The 12430-nt window shown below is 42.5% G+C and overlaps 1 protein-coding gene across 4 annotated transcripts in view; it reads left to right on the top strand.

The window, feature by feature from the left end:
- The window catches only part of LOC140192686 (uncharacterized), a 58426-nt gene that overhangs the window by 26314 nt on the left and 19682 nt on the right, over positions 1 to 12430 (top strand). For 2 of the 4 annotated variants that reach the window (XM_072250204.1, XM_072250207.1), the window contains 4 exons: positions 374 to 504; positions 2580 to 2735; positions 9930 to 10044; positions 12337 to 12426. The gene's annotated coding sequence lies outside the window, so the exon portion shown is untranslated. Of the gene's footprint in view, positions 1 to 373; positions 505 to 2579; positions 2736 to 9929; positions 10046 to 12336; positions 12427 to 12430 lie in introns of those variants that run through there. The other 2 variants (XM_072250205.1, XM_072250206.1) reach the window with 2 other exon arrangements.

Here is a 12430-nt window from a genome sequence, read left to right as displayed (position 1 = left end):
GGGGATTGTTATTGTAATTTTTTTTCCTGTGGGGGAGCAGTGTGGATTTAATGCTATTGTCCCCGATTTTTCTGCAAGTGAGCAGGTCAGGGATTGTTATTGTCGCTGTTTTTCTCTGTGAGTCAGGGGATTGCAGATTGTTATTGTTGCTGTTTTTTTTATGTGAGTCAGGGAGTTGGGGATTGTTACTGTTTCTTATCTTTTTCGTACTGATGGTGGGGGAGAGTTGGTGTCTTTTCTTTCATCAACTCTCATGGTCTTTCTGTATTTCAGGACTATCTGGAGAAGACAAGTATCAGAGTTGTACATGCCTACTTTGACAATATAATGAACCTTTGAACATTTCACCGTTTTCTTTCTCTTGTATTACCAGTCTTGTGATGAATCGATTAAAAGGACTCAAGCAAAACTAAGCAAAGTGTCCAGTTCCACCAAACCACAAATCAAAACCCCTTCCTCCATTGCTGCTGAGAAGCCCAAGGCTGAACCACTTTCTCTACAAAGGTAATGTCACTGGGCAATACAGCCTTAGTTGGAAAAAGACTTCTCAGAATATTGGTAGTATCACTGTTTTATAAGTTAAACATAATGGGATGCCTTCTCCCCTATTGAAAGTACTTTTTTTAAAATTAGGTTGCACGTGACTGTTGTTCATTTATTTAGCAGACTTCTTTAATGAGTAGTACAGTACTTTCTACTGAGGAGGTGGAGCATGAAACAATGACAGTGACTTTTGAAATATTATTTCAGCAATTCTGTTTCTCTCTCTTTAGACACTGCTTCACCTGCTGAATATTTCTGTCATTCTCTTTACATTTCCAGCATCTGTGATATTTTGATTTCTGTTTTCAAAAAGTTTACCTAAATTTCTAGCAGGTTTTCTTTCAATAGCTGATTGTTCCATCCAGTGACATAATTCATTCAATTCTGCAGTTTAATGATAATCTGTAAAATTTGCTGTGCTGTTGAGACTCTGGGATTTGCCTCAGAAATGTTGTGAGTAGCTTACTGTAACGTGCACGGAATCAGGCAGAATTTGTGAAAAGAAAAGCAGTCTACAATGTCGATCTGCGATCCTCTGCTCTGCAAAATTCCAAAGACAATATGATATTTATCTGCCAAGCTCTTAAGCTCAAAATTAGTTTTCTGCTTTTTGTTTTCAGGACTGAATCTGCAAAGAGCTGGAAAGGGTGAAGGATCTAATGTGTCATTGAGTTGCATTGTTAAAAAGGGTACATCTGCATCTCAAAATGTTCTCTCTGTAAACACCTGAGATGACACATTCCAAAAAAATTGATAAAAGGAAGTCTTTTAAGTTGAAAGTTTAGAAGTATAAATACTTTTAAAAATTAGTTGAACAACTAAATTGTGTTTCTAAAAATAAAAAATAAAACTTACCTGCCTATTTCCTAAGCAAAGCTCATAGAACCATAAGAATAAATATGATGGGAACTATATCTATGATGGTCGAGAAAAGACCTACCCATTCTAATTCCACGTCCTACCTCAGGCTCTGTAGCCCAGTTGATCGCAGCTCTTCAGATATTCATTTACTTTTTAAATATGAGGGGAATTTATACCTTGGAAGTATTTCAGATCCCTCTACCATCCTCTGAGTGAAAATACTTTTAATACTACCAGCAGTTACTATGGACTTCAGTTTTTTTTTAATCCCCCGTTCAGGAAATAAGTCCTTCTCATTTCTGCCATTTAATCCTCCCAACTGTATACATCTCAAGACTAGAAAACAACCCAAACTTATCTAATCTTTCCTCCATAGCTACAGTTTTCCAGGCTTAACAATATCTCCTGTAAGACCGACCTGGAGTCCCACAATCCAGGCTATTCACATGGTTCGGTATTGAAGGATTACTCTACCAATAGAGATGCAATGGTATTCGGAAGCCTGTCTGGTTTTATCAATGTAACAAATAATGTTGTCCTAATTTTAAAAAGAAGTAGGAAGTATTCTTCCTCGAGTTCTTGCCAATGTTTTTCTGGCAACCGACACTTAGAACATTATCTGGTCTGTCATCTCTCCATCACTTCAGTCACTTACAGTTGCCTGGCCCAGATCACTTTATTTTCACTGTGGATTTAGTGTTTATACGTTTTCATCCCCTTCCAGGAAGTCCTTAAAGTTCTGCTTCTTTCTAGACAACAGACCTTATCAGTTCCCCTTCATCACCATCTTTCCTCACCTGGTAGAACTAGTTCTTACTCTCAAGTTTGACTTAGGTTTCTCCCACTTTCTCCAAACTAAAGGTGTAGCCTCGGACAGTTGCATGGGCCCCAATTAAACATGCCTTTTCAGCAGTTATAACTTACAAGTTCAGTATCTCCATTCCAGTACTTGTATCCTGGGAAGATTCCAGCACACATTGCAAAGTAATGAAACCTGTTGCTACTTTCTAGGTGATCTGAATGGATATCATCTGGGAAACAATTGTTATATTGTCAGTATTTATTTTTATGATTTTTTTGATGAGATTAGTTCTTCCTAATGTTAACTTCAGTAAATTAATTTTGTTTTTTAATGAAGAACCAGCTCAAACCCGGTTTGAACATCTTTTTCACAGGATTTGGTGAGGCTGTTGGCAGTTGAGGGTTGTGTGAGCACAGCCCAGCTGCTGCCCCAGGAAGACCTGGAAGCGTTGGTGATGCCGACCCTCCGGCAGGCAGTGGATTGTAAATCCTGGCGTGTTTGCTATATGGTGGCAGACAAATTTTCTGAAGTACGTGTTATTGCTACAGCACAAAGTGCATCTCTTTGGTATGATGATATGGTGCATTTATGTTTTAAAACTAGTCTTTAGGTTTTCTGTTCCAGCTCGAATCCCTTCTGATTCTGTCAAAAGCCATGAAAACACAATTAGTTCCTCTAATAACAGCAACACACATCAAAGTTGCTGGTGAACGCAGCAGGCCAGGCAGCATCTCTAGGAAGAGGTGCAGTCGGCGTTTCAGGCCAAGACCCTTCGTCAGGACTAGCTGAAGGAAGAGTGAGTAAGGGATTTGAAATTTAGAGGGGGAGTGGGAGATCCAAAATGATAGGAGAAGACAGGAGGGGGAAGGGATGGAGCCAAGAGCTGGACAGGTGTTAGACGAAAGGTAATACGAGAGGATCATGGGACAGGAGGTCCGGGAAGAAAGACAAGCCAGCGGGGGGGCGGGGTCCCAGAGGATGGGCAAGGGGTATATTCAGAGGGTGGCCACACATTTTAATTCCACATCCCATTCCCATTCTGACATGTCTATCCATGGCCTCCTCTACTGTAAAGATGAAGCCACACTCAGGTTGGAGGAACAACACCTTATATTCCGTCTGAGTAGCCTCCAACCTGATGGCGTGAACATCGACTTCTCTAACTTCCGCTAATGCCCCACCTCCCCCTCGTACCCCATCTGTTACTTATTTTTATACATACATTCTTTCTCTCACTCTCCTTTTTCTCCCTCTGTCCCTCTGAATATACCCCTTGCCCATCCTCTGGGTCCCCCCCCCTTGTCTTTCTTCCCGGACCTCCTGTCCCATGATCCTCTCATATCCCTTTTGCCTATCACCTGTCCAGTTCTTGGCTCCATCCCTCCCGCTCTTGTCTTCTCCTATCATTTTGGATCTCCCCCTCCCCCTCCAACTTTCAAATCCCTTACTCACTCTTCCTTCAGTTAGCCCTGACTAAAGGTTTCGGCCTGAAACGTCGACTGCATCTCCTCCTAGAGATGCTGCCTGGCCTGCTGCGTTCACCAGCAACTTTGATGTGTGTTGCTTTGATTTCCAGCATCTGCAGAATTCCTGTTGTTTTAGTTCCTCTAATATAGTTTTAAAAAAATCATTAAGTCAAGCACCTGTGTATTTTTAATATAAAAGCTATTTGACTGACATGCCAAAAGGTGCTGAGATTTTTTTTTCCAGATTCATTTAATTATCTTGTTTTTAAACATGGATGTGAAATAGAACAAAGTTGGTCTGAATTGAGCTCAGATCTTTTTCAGTGTATCTGAAGGATAATCCTGTGACAAGGGTTTAGAACAAACTTGTTGGCCTAGTGCCAGGGATCTGGGGATTCAGCACGTGCACAGGTTGATGACACTGATATTTTTTACTTTTGACTGGAGGAAGTTAAGAGGAACTTCAGTTCTGTTTAAAAATGAGCCGAAAGGTCGAAAAGCCAGTAGTAAGCTTAAACAAATTTTCAAAAAAGCCTGAGGAGTAATGGGACTAAAAGGATACAGTCACATGGGCTTTCACTGCAGCTATCTTTTGGTTGTCCAAACATATCCCTGTACACACCTTCGCCTTCCTCTCCCTGGCATCAATAATATCAGGGCTGCTTCATACTCTCGTGTGGAGCCCAACATTTTCATCACCTTTGTCACCAACTTTTATCTTGCCGCAGAGTTACCTGGATTTACAAATTTATTCTGACACTTCGCTTCCTTTTCTGAATCTCCAACAGCCTCTCATTGAGATCTTCTGCAAACTCTCCAACTCTTTCATCTATCTCCTCCACGAAGGGTGCTATTTCCTTACTTTCACCTCATCCCAGTATCAGGTTTAATATCACTGGCATACGTTGTGAAATTTGGTTGTTTTATGCCAGCAGTACAAAGCAGTATATAATTTTAAAATATTACTATATATATTAAATGTGTAGATATTTAAAAATTACTGAGGTAGTGTCCATGGGTTGATTGTGCATTCGGAAATCTGATGGCAGAGGAGAAGAAGCTGTTCCTGAAATATTGAGTGTGCCACCTGTACCCCCACCTTGATGGTAGCAAAGAGAAGAGGGCATATCTTGGGTGATGGGGCCCTTAATAGATGCCCCCTTTTTGATGCATTGCCTTTTGAAAGCGTCTGGATGCCAGACAGGCTAATGCCTGTGATGGAACTGGCTGATTTTATAACGACTTGCAGCCTTTTCTGATCCTGTGTCGTGTTCCCTCCATACCAGACAGCAATGCAACCAGTTAGAACATTCTCCGTGGTACACCTCTAGAAATTTGAGAGTGTCTTTGATGACCTGCCAATTCTCCTCAAACTCTGAATGAAATGTAGCCACTTCTGTGCGTTTTTTTTTGTAATTGCATTGATATGTTGGGCCCAGGACGATCCTCAGAGACTTTGACACTCAGGAACTTGAAACTACTCACCCTTTCCACAGTCCCCTTGATTGGGACTGATGTATGTTCCCTTGACTTCCCTTTCCTGACGTCCGCAATCAGTTCCTTGGTTTTACTGTCATTGTGGTAAATTTTGTGATGTAGTGCATTAATTAAATGCTGCTTAAAGCTTTTGATGGACTGGACCTTGCTGGTTCCTTCCCACTGCTGACTTCACACAGACCAGGTATGGTGTAGGGAGGTGGTGATTCAACTTCACCTTCCTGTGGTCCACAATCAGTTCCTTGGTCTGACTGACAAGTGCCAGATTGTTGCCACACCACTCAACCAGCTGATCTATCTCACTCCTCTTCGGCTCCTTGTCACCATCTGAAATTCTGCCAACAATAGTTGTGTCATCGGCAGATTTATAGCCCTTAAGAGCAGTCTCGGCCTGAAAGATCGACTGTTTATTTCATTTCCATAGATGCTGCCTGGCCTGCTGAGTTCCTCCAGTATTTTGTGCTGGGTTTCCAGCATCTGCAGAATCTCCTGTGTGTTTATAGTTTTTGAACCAGATGGTCTTTGTTCTCAGTATAAAACTTGTTGCCTCAGGCTTCCTCCTGGTGCTCCGGTTTCCTCACACAGTCCAAAAGCATTCCGGTTAGTATGTTAAAGGGTCATTGTAGATTGTTGCACAAGTTGGTGGCTTACTGGCGGTGCAGTTTGAAGGGCCGGAACAGCTTGTTGCGTTCTGTGTCTCCAATTAAATCTATGCCCTTTAGTCTTAGACTTTCCCAGCCTGGGAAAACACTCGGATCTACTGAAATCAACGTGCTTTTCTCACCGCAGTGTAATCCAAATCTTCAAGGTAAGGCACATTGCCTACATAGGTTAATTGCAAACAATAACAATCAGGTTAATATTATTTAACAATCAAGAAACATTGTTTAATGATTAAATAACATTATTTAGTTGTTTTTTTGACCTGAGAAACTGGCTGATTACAATTGCCCACGTTGTTGTCTGTGTACCATACTTTCGAATTCAGAGCCATCAACGACAATATTTTCTCAACTTTGCCTTTCTTTAAAAATTTAAAATTCCGTCTCTTAAGGCCAGAAAATTCCGGTCCCACCCCAAGGCATTGAGATTAAATCTTTCTGTTCTCTATGAGTGTAAAATCTGTACTGAAGCAGCTGGTTTATCTGTGGATATATTATCAAGGATAGATCATTACAGCTGTAGACACCAACAGAATCAACAAACTCATTCGTAAGGCCAGTGGTGTTGTGGGGATGGAACTGGACTCTCTCACGGTGGTGTCTGAAAAGAGGATGCTGTCTAAGTTGCATGCCATCTTGGTCAATGTCTGCCATCCACTACATAATGTACTGGGTGGGCACAGGAGTACATTCAGCCAGAAACTCATTCCACCAAGATGCAGCACAGAACATCATAGGAAGTCATTCCTGCCTGTGGCCATCAAACTTTACAACTCCTCCCTTGGGTCAGACACCCTGAACCAGTAGGCTTGTCCTGGACTTATTTCATAATTTACTGGCATAATTTACATATTACTATTTAACTATTTATGGTTCTATTACTATTTATTATTTATGGTGCAACTGTAATGAAAACCAATTTCCCCTGGGATCAATTAAGTATGACTATGACTGTGACTATGTTTTACCTGGGTAACACTAAAGAATACTACTTCTAAATGGACATCATTTATCTAACCATTCCCTTTTTCTCCCCTCTCATTTATTTCTTTACCAGAGCATGAGGTATCCAATCATTGATAAACATCTGAACACAACGGCAACATTTCTCTGGGTTTCTTTCCTCTTACCCCATGGCTTCACGTGACCCTGATTGCAGGTGGGGGGGTGGGGTTGGCTAAGCAGGTGCTACACCTTGCCCAAGGGTGACCTGCAGGCTAGCGGAGGGAAGGAACGCCTTACACCTCTCTTGGTAGAGATGTATTTCCACCCCGCCACCCATGATAAAATTACATAATTCAAAACTGTAAACCTGATCGAAAATTAAAGCAAATTACAGATGGACCGGTGTTCAAAAGGACACAGAAAACACAGCCATTTTGTCAGCTTAGGATTGTTACCCTTGGAACAGGCAAAGACTTTATATTGTTTGTCTTTAAAAGATAACTAACCCGTGTTCAAAAATAAGCTCTATGTAAGGTAACACACACAAAAATGCTGCAGGAACTCAGCAGGTCAGGCTGCATCTAAGGAAGTGAATAAACAGTCGACGTTTTGGGCCGAGACCCTTCATCAGGACTGGAAAGGAAGGGGGAAGATGCCAGAACAAGAACGTCGGTGGGGGGTGGGAAGGGGAGAAGGGGAATATTCTAGAAAGTGATAGTTGAAGGAAAGTTCATGGGAAAGGGTTCACACAAAATGCAGGAGGAACTCAGCAGGTCAGACAGCATCTATTGAAGTGAATAAACAGTCACATTTTGGGCCAAGACCTTTCATCAGGACTGGAAAGGAAGGGGGAATATGCCAGAACAAGATAAGGGTTGCCAGAGCACTTGTGAAATTGGCACCAACCCATTATTGGAAAACAATTGCATTATACTGGTACAGAGTTTATTGTATTTATAATGTTCTGCTATCATTGCTAATGACAAACCATAACAAAAGGCACTTTCTATGCTCAAGACCACATATAAACTAATCTTGCAGTGAAGTCCGTAGCTAAAGTACAGTTCAGATTTTCAATTTTGAAGTTGCTATTTTCAGAGTACATACAGGTTTCCCCCGCCATTCGAAGGTAGAGCGTTCCTATGAAACGGTTCGTAAGCCGAAATGTAGTAAAGCGAAGAAACAATTACCATTTATTTATTTGGGAAAATTTTGTGAGCGTTTGCTAACCCAAAAATAGCCACCAAATTATGCCAAATAACACATAAAACCTAAAATAACAGTAACATATAGTAAAAACAGGAATGATATGATAAACACACAGCCTATATAAAGTAGAAATACCTTTCCACAATCATTGCCGGCAGTGTTCTCCGTAGCAAAAATCTCACGCAAGCGCCATCGGCAGGAAATCTCACGCAAGTGCTGTTGGCAAAAACACTCTCTCCACTAACCTTTAAGCTATGAAGCTGCCAAATCATACCAAATAACACATAAAAATACACAGCCGATACAAAGGAGAAATAATGTATGTACAGTGTAGTATTACTTACCAGAATCGGGAAGGCAGCGCCGAGCACACTGATGATGGTGTGTTAGGTTGAGTCAGAGTTTGGATGGTGCAGTGGCCCCCACCCTCCAATCTGCAGAGCGATACATTGCTGCGAAGCAGGCAGGAATGCAGCAGTAGCCGGGAGGCACACAGCACATCTTTAAGAAAAAAGCCGAAATAAACAAGCTAATTAATTAGGTGCCGCCCGACATGTAACTGTTGGCCCAGATCAGTGCCGATTTCCGATTGCGTCATCTCTGATCTGGGCCGGCAATTACGTGTTGCTGGCACCTAATTAATTAGCTTGTTTATTTCGGCTTCTTTCTTAAAGATGTGCTGTGTGCCTCCCGGCTACCGTTGCATTCTCCACAAATCGATATCTGTCCGTGGCCTGGGGGTTGGGGTGGTGGGATACTGGGGTGTCATCTCATCATCGTCTGTTTCCATTAGAGCGGGCAGCTCATCTTCTACCTCTGCCCGCCTCGGTGTCGAAGGTCGAGGTTCGTCGTCTGCTGTGGCTGATGTGGAAGGCTTGCTTGACTGCTGAGCCCTGCGCACTTTTCTATCACACAGTTCTTTGTAAGGACTCAAACCATCCTGCAAATATCTCCTAAACCGACGTACCCTTTCAAAATTAAAGTCGTACTTTATCATTACTCATTGGGTTTCCATTGTTATCCTTTTCTCTTCCAATTGCATCAGGTCTTCATCTGTCAGTTCTTGGTCATGGGATGCCAAAACCTCTTCAACATCATGTCCGTCAGCTTCCACAAGCCAAACTCACGTTGTTCTTACTTCGTTCACCACCATCGAAACGCTTAATTATGTCTAGTTTTACACTAAGTGTAACACCCTTACGAGCTCTTTCAGGCTTTTCCGATACCTTAGAACTCATCTTGCAAATGGCTGCTCACAGGCTCGTGTTTAAGCAATGCCATTCCGAATCCGGGGGAGAGCAGCTACTCAGATCGTGTGCTGCCTTTTATCGACTGCTGCCTTTTATCGCCCGCTGATTTTTTTTTCTTAACAGTGAAAACGCCTTCTGAAAGCGAAAACAGGGTACTAATCTAGGTCTTTCGTAACAGTGAGGTTACCACACACAACCCTGAGATTCATTTTCCTGTGGGCATACTCAGCAATTTCTATAGAATAGTAACTGAACAGGATCAATAAAAGATAAAGTACAAATGCAAATATAAATAAATAGCAATAAATAACAAGAGTATGAAATAACAAGATAAAGAGTAATTAAAGTAAGATCATTGGTTGTGGGAACATCTCAATCGAATGAGTGTACTTATCCCCTGTTGTTCAAGAACCTGATGGTTGAGGGTTAGTAACTGTTCTTGAACCTGGTGGTATGGGTCCTGAGGCTCCTGCACCTTCTACCTGATGATTGAGAGGTAGTAACTGTTCTTGAACCTGGTGGTGAGGGTCCTGAGGCTCCTGCACCTTCTACCTGATGGCAGCAGCGAGACGAGTGTGGAAAAGAAAGATGGTGTTGTCTTTGTGATTCCTCTGTTCACGTGTTAATGCACAGATTGCTGCTATTGAAACCCGCTCTATCTTTGTTACTCATTTACTTTCTCTTGCCTTTAAAGCTTCAGAAAACCGTGGGTCCTGAAATTGCGGAAAATGATCTGGTTCCTGCTTTCCAAAACCTGTTGAAAGATTGGGAGGCTGAAGTGCGAGCAGCTGGGGCCAACAAAGTTAAAGGTTGGTTGGGAATTCTCATTCTTGTCTTTTCCATCCGGTTTAAGATGTTGTTGGTGAAGCACCGTGACAACTTTCTGGCAGCAGAAACAACTATCAATTACTTTACTAATAGACTCTTGTTCTGGGCAATGACACTGCAATCTGTGCCTGTAACTTTCCTAGTGGAGACGAGCCTTTGATCCAGCTGTACAACCTGGCATTTTGCACCAGATACAATAGGTGATCCCAACAGACTCACGGGTGAAGTGTCTCCTGGCATGGAAGGGCTGTTTGAGGCCCTGAATGGTAGTGAGGAAGGAGGTGTAGGGGCAGGTGTGGCCCTTGTTCCGCTTGCAAGGATAAGCGCCAGGAGGGAGATCAGTGGGGAGGGATGAGTGGACAAGGGAGTCGTGTAGGGAGTGATTCCTACGGAAAGATGTGCTTGGTGGTGGGCTCCCTTTGGAGATAGCAGAAGTTGCAGAGAGTTACGTGCGGGATGCAGAGGCTTGTGTGGTGATAGGTGAGGACAAGAGAAACCCTATCCCTCGTGTGGCAGCAGGTGGAAGGGTTGAGGGTGATTTGTGCAATGTGGTTGAGGGCTGTGTTGATAGTGGAGGAAAGGAAACCCTTTTTTTTGAAGAAGGAGGATATCTCAGTTGTTCTGGAATGAAAAGCTTCATTCTGGGAGCAGATGCAGTGGAGATGGAGGACTGAGGCTAGAGAATGGCAATTTTGCAAGTGATAGGGTGGGAAGATGACTTTTCCAGAGAGCTGTGAGAGTCAGTGGGTTTGTAAAGAGTATCAGTAGATAAACTGTCTCCAAAGATGGAGACAGAGATCGAGAAAGGGGAGAGAGGTGTCAGAAATGGGCCAGTTGAGGGCAGTGTGGAAATTGGAGAAAGTTGAGGAAATTGATGAGCTCAGCATGGGTGCTGGAAGCAGGACCAATGCAGTTATCTTTGTAGCGTAGGAAGAGTTGTGGAGTGATGCCTGTTTAGGTTTGAAACATGGACTGTTCCACGACTGTTAACTCTTTTCCGTAGCTGTTGCTTGGCCTGCTGAGTTCCTTCAGCATTTTCTGGGTATTACTTTGGATTTCCTACATCTGCAGATTTTCTCATCTTCAATGAAGAGTTCAGCAGTTCCCCAACCAATGGATCTGATCAAAGTTCTGCCACCCTGGTTCACACAGTCGTGATGGTGATAGGTTAGCTAACATGAGGACACTTTTCCAGTAAAGATCCCCACCTTCAATTAAACCAGAGCCTGGAATGAACTTTGTGAAACTATATTCAACTGGAAGAACTGAGTGAATGATGCATCTGTGCCTCCTCCCAAAGTCCTCACTGTTATAATGGTAGTTTTCAGCCAAATCAAAGAATGAGCGAGTAGCAGGAACAGCAATAATAATGAAAATGGGTAACCTCCGATGTGCCGTGCTTAAAGTTGCACTTCAGAACTAAATGCCTAGCATACCAAGCGTATCCAGTACAGGTCTGTCAGTGGCAACTACATGTCCCTAGTTACATTCTATCCACCAAAAACAGAGTATATCCGATCTGGCTAATTACTGTCCAATCATAAAAGTAATGGGAGGTGTCACCAACAGTGCTCTTAAGGGGCATTTGCTCTTCAGTAATCTGTTCCCCCATGCCCATTTTGACTTTCCATGGTCAGAGTTAGTGCAGTATTTACAGGTGATTTGAGTGACTGCCTTTAATGAGGCTGTATTTGACAGGGTGTGGGATTAAATAGCCCAAATCAAATTGAACTCTGGAAATCAACGTGAAAACTACACTGGCAAGATTTGTACCACACAAAGGAAAAGGTTTAAAAGCAGTGGTCAGTGAGTTCTAGCTTTGGTTAGTGAAATGTTGCATGTAATCTATTTTGCAGCAAGTGTTTCTCTGCCTATTGATGCAATGCTCACCATTAGCTTCCATTTTTTTTAAATCTGATTTTATATTTAAATTGTTTCCTGATGTTTCCCTGCTTATGATCTCAATGAGTCCACAACTGTATTTGCTGTTGAGAGTGTGAGCCACGTCTCCAACGAGGCCGTGACTCTGGCCGGTCCGTGTCCGACGAGGTTGGGGCTTTATGTGCGTAATTGGTATTTTGGGGGATATCAGTATTTCTTTCCTTCCCTGTTTGCCCTTCATCTGTCGGCTTACTGGGCCAATTAAGAAGACATTTAAGAGTCTATTGCTTTGCTCAGCTGTGTGTTAGTAGTACTCTGAGCTTTAAGAGTGCATTTAGTGAGTTATGGATCTGATTGCACTGTACAGTGACAGCTTTTGATTATATTTACAGGAGAATGGTACCAGGAGGACAGTGTCAAAATCAAAATGCATTTCCTGCCACTGGGGATCTCAGGACATGTGTGATAAACAAAACAAAATGGTAT

This window comes from Mobula birostris, unplaced genomic scaffold, assembly GCF_030028105.1.
Source record: "Mobula birostris isolate sMobBir1 unplaced genomic scaffold, sMobBir1.hap1 scaffold_2162, whole genome shotgun sequence".
Taxonomy (NCBI): domain Eukaryota; kingdom Metazoa; phylum Chordata; class Chondrichthyes; order Myliobatiformes; family Myliobatidae; genus Mobula; species Mobula birostris.
The sequence above is the reverse complement of the archived record's forward strand: the minus strand, read 5'-3'. Positions and strand labels throughout refer to the sequence as shown.